The 10,595-nt window shown below is 50.3% G+C and overlaps 1 protein-coding gene across 3 annotated transcripts in view; it reads left to right on the top strand.

The window, feature by feature from the left end:
• The first annotated feature begins 4,149 nt into the window (after positions 1–4,149).
• NCKAP5L (NCK associated protein 5 like) overlaps positions 4,150–10,595 on the top strand; it is a 47,236-nt gene continuing 40,790 nt past the window's right edge. For 2 of the 3 annotated variants that reach the window (XM_022572222.3, XM_089920684.1), the window contains exon 1: positions 4,150–4,305. The gene's annotated coding sequence lies outside the window, so the exon portion shown is untranslated. The remainder of the gene's footprint in view (positions 4,306–10,595) is intronic. The other variant, XM_022572224.3, reaches the window with a different exon arrangement.

The following is a 10,595-nucleotide window of genomic DNA, read 5'->3' as shown; positions in this document are numbered from 1 at the left end:
TTTCCCACATCATGGCACGCATAGAAAATGATGGTGTTTTCGTGGCAGTCCACCTTACTGAGATTGCTGTCTGTTGGAGCGAACTTGTGCTGCTCTGAGGGTTGAGAAGATCAACATGCAGCACATCTGTAACCTCTTCCTGAGGCACAACAGTTGGGAAGCTCTGACCTCTTGGATAGACATTTCCACTTGGACGTCTCCCAGGCATTTCATTGTCAACATGTTTGGAAGAGTATATCATCTCCCAAACCTGCTCTTCTTCAGGTGTTTGATATTTCAGTGATTGGCCCAGAGGTCTTGGCTTAGCACTCTGCTTCCCTCCACTTCCAATCCCAAGACCTCCTGACTTTAATACTATTTATTTCTTGAGGTCATCTCCTCTCCTTCATCACTATCATTTTCCTAGTCCAGAGCACATCGTTTCTCATTTTTCCCAATTACTACAAAAACTTTCTGTCTGGTCTCCCTGACTTAAATCTTGCTCTCTCTTATCTGTTCTCCACACTGCAACCACAGCGATCTTTTTAAAATGCAGTTCTAATCATGACACCCCCTTGCTTAATACCATTCAAAGGCTCTGCATTGCTTTTAGGATAAAGTATGATCATCCCACTACTTATCTTTTCAATCTTATTGCTTATCATACCCCGCATGAATTCTTTATTAGGTAGCTAATACTATATGCACAGTGCCTGGGATACAGTAAAGACTCAATAAGAATTTTTGAATAATGAAAATGAGGAGAAAGGGGTTCAAGGACCTAAGCAGATCCATTATATCTGTACCAAGTATGAGGTTTCAAAGCACCATACTGGCAATGCTGTCAGAACCCAAGGAACATGTTGTCCTATGTAGAAGTAAGCAGCACTAGCAAAGATCTATTCCTATTCAGCAAATGGACCAAATAATAGCCTCTTCCCAGCTCCTTTCTTCCTCTTAGTGAGCAGGAAAGACATCAAGAATGCACTCAAAGGACTTCCCTGGTGGTTCAGTGGTTAAGACTCCCTAGTCGGGGAACTAAGATCCCACACGCTGCGTGGTGCGGCCAAAAAAAAAAAAAAAGAGAATGCCCTCAGAGTCAATCCAACCTGGAGAATAGTCAGATTATTAAAATCTTTTGAGAGGTCAATTACCAACCTGACCATCTCCTGATGTCAGGAATTCTAAACTGGGGTCAGTTCATCAACCAATGTAACACAGTAGCCAAATGGCTACAATGCCAAACTGAGGAATGAGGATGCTCCAACACTGAATGAAGGAACACATAGTATTGAAGCAGAGGATCCCATTCAAAGTACTGATGTGAGCAGTGAGGGCATGGTTCTCTGAGATGCCATCTACCAGTCATTCATCAGCCCTATCTGCACCGTTAGACCATGCCACCAAACTGGTTTGTTACCAACAGCTTGCAGCAACCAGAGACCTAAAAGGCCTAGCTTGTTTTGTAACATAGATAACTCAAGTAAAGAACAATTTATGATTAGTGGTATACAACAAGGTGGAAAACCAACATTGGAACTTCAGTGTAATTTTTAATAAGTGAATAATACCACTAAGTGTGGTAATTAAAGTGTGTTGGGCCTCATCAAAGACAGAAAGCATGGAGCGATGGTAGCTATACTTCTTTCACCTCCTGTCAGTGAAGATAAAGGTCTGTGAAGCATAGAGAATCTGCCCAAATCTGAATGTCTAAACTTTCAAGTGTGCAAGAGCCTTTAAATTAAGGAGAATAGGTACTTGTCTGACAAGTGCAGATGTTCCAGCTGTGTTTATTAAACATGGGCGAACATCTGAATGTAAAGTAAAAAATAATCTACATGGTTTGTTTGCTTCCCAAAATTTATTTATTTGGAAACATCCAAAAATAGTTAGAAATGCCTGGCAGACTCTTAAGGTTTTTCTACCCCATGGTTTTGGAATGCAACAGATTAGTGGACTTTTACTGGACTTTTAAGCCCTTGGAGGAAACGATTGTGTCTAATTTTTGTTGTAAGCCCAGGACTGGGACACGGATTCCTATTCAATAAATGTTAGATGATTGAATGAATAGAATTAATCAGTGCTGCAGGATTACAAAGATGCCACTAGCTATAATCAAAAAGCAAGGTGAGCTTTTTCAAAATGAAAACACATTCACAAAAAGATCTGCACAAGAATATTTAGAGCAGCCTTATTCATGATAGCTCCAAACTGGAAACACCCAAATATCCATCAATTGGAGAATGGATAAACAAATTACAATATATTCATACAATGGACTATTACTCAGCAATATAAAAGAATAGACTACACATGGCTGAATCTCAAAAACGTTACTAAGCTAAAGAATATAGACACAAAAGAGTACATACTGTATGATTCCACTTATGTGAAATTCAAGAACAGACAAAACCATGGTGATAAAATTCAGGAAGTTGCAGAGGGTGGGTGTTGGTAGGTGCAGGGTAATTGACTATACAGGGGAATGAAGGAATTCTTTGGGGTGATGGTTCGGTATCTTGTTTGGGGGGTTACATAAGTGTATATATTATTGTTGAAATTCACCAAACAAAACACCCAAGATCTGTGCATTTTCTTGTATGTTAAGGATAAACCAGGCTTCCCTGGTGGCGCAGTGGTTAGGAGTCCGCCTTCATGCCCTGGTCCAGGAAGATTCCACATGCTGTGGAGCGGCTGGGCCCGTGAGCCATGGCCGCTGAGCCTGTGCGTCTGGAGCCTGTGCTCCGCGACGGGAGAGGCCACAACAGTGAGAGACCCGCGTACTGCAAAAAAAAAAAAAAGATAAATCAATTTTAAAAATTGTTTTAAAGCAAAGGTGAGAGAGCTGGTGGGAGTGACCTCCACGACATCTTCTAGGCTCCAATAATCACTATCCTCAGGCAGTCTTCATGAAGCTACCTCTATACTCAAGAATCCAAAATGACTTTTTAAAATCACCTGTCCTGTCAAATCCATATCCTTATTCTGATCTCCTCCATACAAAACTTCCTCCATTAACTTCTCCCACTTCCCACCCTACCAACGTTATCTGCTCACTGTCCCATGCAGATAATTTGCTCTTTCCTACGTGAATCTCCTTGTATCCTTACTTCACCTGGATCCTATTCAAGTTCTCTCTGCCCTTCAAATCCCATTTTAAATTAAGGAACCTCCTTCAGAGAGGCACTCTTGGTCAATTCTAGCCAATTTGAGCACTCTATGTTCCCTGAGCTTTTACGTTCATTTATTGGATAATATGGTGCTTTAATACATCCTGTGTATACCCGCAATAGAAGCAATTTTAATAAAATGGGCAGAGCCTGTGGCTAGGGATCCCTTTGTATTTCTCTGCAGAACCCCCTTCAGAACCTGCACTAAGGGGCCAGATTGTGAAGATTATATGGTATCCAGACAAGGGCAAATAATTGTTTAACCAAGGACCAATGAGAATGATATCGAAGGGAGCTCTGAGGCCCTGCTGGGGCCTAGGTGGGCTGTTTGCTTTTCCTCCTTCAAGCACGCAGTTAGTTCAGCAGGGAAGGAACTCGCCCCCACTGAGACAGCAAGTGGCTGAGAGCAAGACTATCCTTTTTCTGGTCAGCCTTCCCTCCTCCTTAACCAGTGAGGAAAAGGCCAGCACTGCTCTGAGAGGCGCAGAGCCTGTTCCCAGCGCCCATGTTTCCATATTGCTGGAAGGACCCGATCTGGGAGGAAGAAAAGGGAGATGGGAGCATTTAAGGCCAAGCAGGCACTCAAGCCTCTTCCATTAGATTTACACCCAACACGTATGCAGGAAGGCAAATTACAAACACCGACGCTCACAATCACATACACACGTGCACGCCCAGCCCTACAGAAGCAGACGCGCATGCCCACGGGTCCGCGTGCACCTACTTAGTTTTCTCTGCTATAGATGCCCCCCATTCCACCCCCGCTCGGCCCAGCCCGGCTTCTCCTACCCCGGAACTGGGGAGGTTTACCGGGCCTGACCCGGCCAGGTCTGGGAAGTCCGTTTCGCTATAGGGGGGAGGGGAGGTCCTTTCCTCCACGGCGGAAGCGGAGCGCTCGGGCCGGGCGGACCTAGCTCTCGTCCTGGGAACATCTGGAGGGGGCTGGGAGGGGCGCGTATCCAGGGTGAACGTGGATTGGCTGCGCGGGAGGGGGAGGCGGGGTCTGAGCGAGGGGCGGGGCTCACTGGCCCCTTTAAAGCCTTGACATCAAGAGGCGGCCCCAGCACCCCCCTTTTTCTCTGCCCCCCTCCCCCGAGCCGCGGCCATGGACCTGGCGGATCCGGCCTGCCCTAGCCCAGCTCAACACCTGATTTCGGTGAGTTCTTGGCCCACTTGCGGTTTAAAGGGCGGCAAGTGGGGGGGTCTGTAAGCCTGGGCTGGGGGCGAGAGATATGGAGGGTAAGGCTCTCGTGGCAACCTTGGGTCGGAGAGGGCGGCGCGGCTTCCTGCCGGACCTCGCTGGCCTCCCCTCCCTCCCGCCTCACTCAAGCCGAAGGGTCCGGCCGCGACTCTGTCCACCCCCACCCCACCCCCTCCCGCCCCTCGCGCCATCCTCGCGCACACTCCGTGGCCCCGGAAGGGAAACTTTCCGGAGAGGGCGATGTTCCGGGGGCCGGTCTACCGCCCCCTTTGAAAGCACTGACCTTGCCCCAGCTGCGCACCCCACCCCACCCGCATCCCATCGTACGGGTGCCGCTTAGCGGTGCAGGGTTGTTGCGCGGGGGAGGCTCTCCCCAAAGCGCAGGCGCGGAGACGAGCCTCTGGCTTCTCTTCGCACTCCTTGCTGTCTCCGTGGCCTGGGGCGGTGGGGTGGGGGAGAGGTGGGGGGAGGCGGAGAGATCGGGGTCTCCCGGAACGACCCTTCAGTGGCTCTGAGGGACTGCGGGAAGGAGAAGGGTAGCTGGGTGGGCTGAACACTAAAGAGAGGCTGAGGAAGGGAGAAGGGCTGGGCAGGGAGTGAAGCCAGGACAGCTCTTGCAGGAAAGGCTCTCTGGGTCCTGGCTGCGGTGCCAGAAGAATGCAGAGAATTTATCTGTGCTCGACACTCCACTGGCCTAGGCCGACTAGGAAAGCGGCTGTCTGAACCCCAGCCTCCGTGGTCTCTCCAGCCCTGGCACTGCCCCAAGGGCACGGAGGACCCTTACCTCCCACAGGCCTGGTTTTCCAGGTGTCTCAGCGCTATCCACCAGCCTGTCCAGCTGCTACTTCTTAAATGCCTGCCTTCCTGAGTAGCCAGGGATCTTAGGCTGCCCGGTTGTCTGGCTGTAAAGGCCCTCCCTACCACTGCTCTCCCTCCCCCACAGGTCCTCCTGCTTAAGTACAGTTGTCTGCCAGAGATAGTGGTGGAAACAAATGCCTGGGACAGGTGTGGTCCTGGAGGACAGTAGCTAAGGGTCAGTGTCTAATGGTTCTGTGGGTGGTACTTTAGGGAAAGTGAACCTAGCCCAGTTGCCTTGTTGCAGACCCTCTCTTGCAAGATATGCCAGCTGACTCAGAGACTCCTTGTCTTTCAAGAAAGGGGACACAAAATTCACTTCTCATGTTTATTGGGTTCCTGTCTTTCTAAGAACAACGTGGGGTTAGTGGGTTTCTTACCTCAGAGAAACACTTGCATCCCTATCTAGGAAGATAATCTCCACTTCATTCAACTTTGTTTTCCGTTTATGGTCTGTGCATGAGGTGGTGTGAGCCCTCCAGCATCTCTCTCCAGTTCAGGCCTTTGGAAGAGAGTGAGAGCCTGGAGAGGCAGATGGCCTGGGCTGCAGGGAAAAAGGCCCTTCTACAATAGGCAAGCAGAAACCAGTGTGTATGAGGACCAAGCTGTTATCACTGTGGACTGGGAGTCAGAAGCTCTGGTCCCTGCTCTTCATAGGTTGCTGTGTGACCTTAGCCAAGGTAGTTTGCCTCTCTGGTGCTCTTTTCCACCATCTGTAAAATTCAGCAGTTGGATTAGAAAGCTCTATTATTCCTTTCCACTTTTTGACATTGTGTGGTTCCACTGATGAGTGAAATTGGAGGGGAGTAAGGTCCTCCAGCAGGGTGGCTAAGTTTGAAGAGGTAAGTTGCTTAGGAGTAGAACCTTGGGTGGAGGGGCGCAGACTCCCTTATCCTGCCTAAGAATAGCCACTGTGCTGCTCACCCGTGGTGCCTTGGAGTATGAACTCCTGCTGGCTGGGGTTTGGCCCACCCATCAAGGCCTCTGGTGAGACATCCTGGCAGGCCAGTCTTTGAGCTGTGCCTTTGGGGAGGGGTTGAGAGAGGAGGAGGCAGCCAAGGGCCAGCAGGGGAAGCAGATTCCCAGGAGACAGTTTGCATCTCAGCTGTTGGGACTTGTTTTAGGATCTGGGCCAGGGAGTACAGCACACTCATCTACCCTGTTATGGGAAGAGGACAAGGAGAGCCCCGCTGCTGTTGCCCATCCCACCCGTTGGCCCTACTCACCTCACCTCTGTACTCACACCCCCAGCTCCCAGGCAAGGGGTGTAAGGAATCTTCCCTACTGCCCTCGCCCAGCCAGCCTCCCAGACCCTGCCACGCCAGCCAGGCAGCAGCAGGGAGAGGCTGCCACAACCCAACCTTTCCCAGACTCCTTCTTCCCTCCTGGGGGGTAGAGCTTTCTCAGGAGTCGGACTCTCCTGGCTGGGACTTGCTCTCTAGCCCAAGAACCAAAGGCCTTCACGTTCTTCTTGTTTGTTTTCATCCTTGGTCTCCCAGGTGCTGAGGGAGATGTTAAAGGAGAGGTGGTGGTTAAAAAGGCAGTGGGATCGGTTGAATGTGGAGCACATTCTCCTGCATTGCTTCTCCCTCTGCTAGCTCCACAGGAGCCCTCTTCCCTGGGCCCTGCTGCCCACGAGAGTGAAGCTACAGCAGGAGGTATTTAGGTTAGACCCCAAGGAAACCTTCCTCACTGCTAGAAACCCCTGGGATGGAGAATGGAAGCTCCCAGGAAGGTCAGTTTCCCAGAAAGTGGTTAACAGTGGAGTCCCTGTCAGAGTGAAGGATGTGGCTGTTGCTAGGCAGAGGCTGCCGTTTCCTCTTGGGGTGTGGCTCTGAGGCCAGCCAGCCAGAGGCCCCGTTAGAAGCAGGAGGAGAAAGGACTCTTGCCTGATAGCAAAAGAGGGGTCCCTGGCTCCATCAGCCTTGGGTCACCAGAAGCGCGTCTCTCAGAACAAATGCCGCTTCTGCCCCTGCTTCCCCGGCTCCTCCCCTAATTCACCACCACTACCACTGTCTACTTTGACAATCCTCACCCAAACCTGGCAGACTCCTCTAGCCCCAGTCTGGCTGCACTAATGGACTGATTGGATTTTCTATACTTGGAGTTTGGGATTTCTGATTGAACATGCAAATTTATGTAAATCAATCTGGGATCTGCCACTATGTCAAAACAACATAGAGTCACAGGCTGGAAGGAATCCTAGAGACAGTCTAGTCCAATGCCCTCATGTTAAAAATGGGGAAACTGAAAAAAAAGGTGGGGAGTACACTGAAGTCTAGAAGGGGAAGTGATTTGTACAATGATGAGTGTCAGAGGCAGGGCTCCTGACTCTGGTCTAATGTTTTACGTTGTACCATTCTGCCTGAATTTCTTGTGCATGAGGGGGCCTGGCCAGATTTAAGGCAGAGAGGGCAGCTCTTGAACCTGATATTGTGGAGAGCTAAGCCCTTGGGGTCAGAGTGTTATCTCAGGGTCCCCCATGGGCTCTGGTCAGCTCTCTTAACATGCTGAAGAAAAACAACTTCAAATCCCTTAGAATAACACCCTTAATATTTTTCCCCAGGCCCTACCCTGGAGGGTTGGAAGACAAGGTCTTTGGTTGCTCCCTGGCTTGGCACTTACGGTTCCCCAGAGCTGAGATTGTGTCTGTTCCCAGCAGCTCTCACAGTACCAAGCACGTAGTAGGCTGCAGACGGATCTGCACAAGCAGTGCCTCCATCTTTACACTTCATCCACATTCAAGTGTGTGCTGCTTCCCTCCACGGCCACAGTGGGAAAAGATATTTGGTCTTCTGTGACCACCCTCCCCTCCTCTCCTGGAGGAGGCACAGGCCAGCTGAGCCTCCTCTGCCGGTTTCTAAAGCAGTGACCGACTAGGCAGGCCTTGCTGTAGAAAAGATCTCATTATTTTAAGGTCAGTGCCAAAGGTGGGTGGGGGCTGCTGAGATGGGCTTGGGTCCCAAAGAAGCAGTCTCCCCACTTGACGTGATTTTGATCTGATCTACCCACCTGGCTGCCAGGTGCCTCCTGCTCCCACTTCATGGAATGCGCCTGTCACGTGGGGCTATTTGGAGAGCTGAGCCCTCCCTTAGCCTGTAGTGCCTGTGCACGTTGCAGAGGTGGCGGAGGTACTCAAAGCAGCTGTTGGCCTGCTTTACGGTGCTTTGGGAGAGGAGTGTTTTGGCTCAAGATCGGAACCCTGGACTCCCTGCCAAGGCTTCCACCAGGCCCTGGCAGCCTGGGGATGGGGCTTGGGGCACATATGTGGGGTCTTCCTCACCTTCACCCCAAACCCAGGTCTGGCTGACTGAAAGAAGTGCCCTTGTCTTCAGCACCTTCCCAAAGCACGACAGATATGGAGCTGGCACCTCTAGTTCCTCACTGCCCAGTGGCCCTCGGCACCTATATCCTTAGCTCCGTGTGAGCCAGATCTTTCTCCCTGGGCCTCAGTTTCCCAGTCTGTGCTGATAGATTAATAAGACATCATCACTGGGGTGTGGCACCTGCGTGATAATTAACGTTTTCCCTACTCTGGGAGTCACACCGATGAAAGAGGCCTGAGGAGGCCAGGTTGTTATTAAGGTGAATTATCATCGCTGCGCTTCCTGATTTCTAAAAATCCAGCAGCTGCTGAGAAGAGCCCAGTCAGGCACAGCTCCCTGAACCTTATGCCGGTCCTTAAGCTCTGGGCGTTCTCCAGGACTCGCTAAGCTTTAAAAAAAAAAAAAAAGTATAGGTATTTTAAAAGGAGAGACGCCTTATTCTGCTGCTCATGCTGTTGCCTGCAAGACTTGAGTGGTGAGTGCTGCTTGGGGTGCTGGTCTGCAGTCCTCACTATAATGCAGGGCTTGAAATTGTCCCTCCCTGCAGACCCTCTGGGTAGGAGAATGATGAGGTCTTTCCTGGAGGGGAATGTGAGAGGCCCTGGAATTCCTGGGGTGTGGCCGTGGGGTTCTCAGCAGCTGCTCTTCCAGGGGCTGATTGATTTCACTCCCAGCTGGCTTGATGTGAGGGCTGTAACTGGCCCTTTTGTGTGAGGATCTGTTGAGACACCCCCAGAACCTGCCCGCGGAAGCCCCAGGCTCTTCAGGAGTCCTTTACCCTACCTTACCGCTACCTGTCCCAAACCTTCCCCTTGCTCAAGCTCCCACCTCTGCCTCTGCCCTTGGCCAGACCTTACCCCCTTCCCAGGAGTAAGAATGAACCCAGCTCTTATCCAGGCGGAAGTAGCCCTGACTAACTTTTTTTTTTTTTGAGATTTATTTATTTTACTTTTTTGGCTGCATTGGGTCTTTGTTGCTGCACGCGGGTTTTCTCTAGTTGCAGCGACTGGGGGCCACCTTTCATTGTGGTGCACAGGCTTCTCATTGCGATGGTGGCTTCTCTTGTTGCGGAGCAGAGGCTGTAGGCGCGTGGGCTCAGTAGTTGTGGCTCGTGGGCTCTAGAGCACGGGCTCAGTAGTTGTGGCGCACGGGCTTAGTTGCTCCGTGGCATGTGGGATCTTCCCAGACCAGGGATCGAACCCGTGTCCCCTGCATTGGCACGTGGGTTCTTAACCACTGTGCCACCAGGGAAGTCCCCTAACTTCTGAATAGTTTGTTGCTACGAACGCCCACCACAGCGGGGGCTGGGGAGGCCTCTCCCCTGCGTCGGGGAGAGATTGCTGGGAAGAAAGAGAGTGAAGACACTGGTGTTCCTTGGCCAGACCCCACACTCATCTGTCTAGACCTCCTCACCCCTCCCTTGTCCTGGGGCCTGGTCCTTACTTCCTAACGTGGGAAGAAGAGACTAGATGGCCCCGTCTGGGAGGGGCTTTAGAAGTCACCTGGTCAAGTGGTTATTCCTTCTATTTTTTTTTTGTTTTATATTCTTTTATTTTTTCACTAGATTTTTTTTTACATAGTCCAAAGATCAAAATGATACAAAAAGGCATACAATGAGAAATCTTACTCCCCCCTCCACCCCTTCTCCCTCCATAGATAATCACTTATTAATTTCTTACATATCCCTGGTTTTTTAATACAAAAATAAACACAAGTATATATTCTTCCCCCCCCCCCCACTTGCCCAAAAGATACCAAATAGAATATACTGTCTTCATCTGTCACCAGTTGGCAGTATCTGTGTGTACAGAGATTTCTTCTGCCACCATGTCAGGACTCTGGTTTCTGACCTTCACCACCCACCTCAGGGTCCCCCAGTCGACCCGAGGCCAGGAGCAGGGTTCATTTACCTTCATATACCAAACTTCATTCAGATGCCAAAACCAAGGAATTCTCAAGCTATGGCCAGCTCTTACTAAGTACTAGGTGTGCCAGACTCTGGGGATACAGTGGTGATCCCAGAAGTCCATGTTAATCAAATAATTAAACAGTTATAAAGTTACA

This window comes from Delphinapterus leucas, chromosome 11 (assembly GCF_059928025.1).
Source record: "Delphinapterus leucas isolate spDelLeu-1000000601 "Yukka" chromosome 11, BTC_Dleu_Yukka2, whole genome shotgun sequence".
Classification (NCBI taxonomy): Eukaryota; Metazoa; Chordata; class Mammalia; order Artiodactyla; family Monodontidae; genus Delphinapterus; species Delphinapterus leucas.
The sequence above is the reverse complement of the archived record's forward strand: the minus strand, read 5'-3'. Positions and strand labels throughout refer to the sequence as shown.